This window comes from Mercenaria mercenaria, chromosome 4 (genome assembly GCF_021730395.1).
Source record: "Mercenaria mercenaria strain notata chromosome 4, MADL_Memer_1, whole genome shotgun sequence".
Classification (NCBI taxonomy): Eukaryota; Metazoa; Mollusca; class Bivalvia; order Venerida; family Veneridae; genus Mercenaria; species Mercenaria mercenaria.
In genome coordinates this window covers 89,458-89,866 of record NC_069364.1, presented here as the reverse complement: position 1 = coordinate 89,866, position 409 = coordinate 89,458, and positions in this window count along the sequence as shown.

Genomic DNA, 409 nt, shown 5'->3' with positions numbered 1-409 from the left:
AGGTTAAGTTAAAAACTAGTTGCATGAGTTCGTGAATTAGGTCACTTTGTCAAATCATGGAAAGAACATGTTAACATTCTAGATTCCACATTTTCTCAGTGATCATCATAATACTTTGGCAGAAAGTTACAAAATCTAGGACAGGTTCAAAACTTACTTACCTGAGGTCTTAAACTAGGTTACTAGGTCAAATCATAATAAAACAATGTTCACACTCCAGGGGCCACATTTACTATTCGAATCTTCATAAAACTCTCAGAATGTCTTTTACATCTAATTCAGGTTCAAAACTTGGTTACTGGAGATCATAAATAATGTCTCAAAGTCAAAAAATTCAAAAAGCTTGTTAACACTAGATACCATATTTTCTACTTGACCATCATAATCTTTGTCACAATGTTTGTTTGAA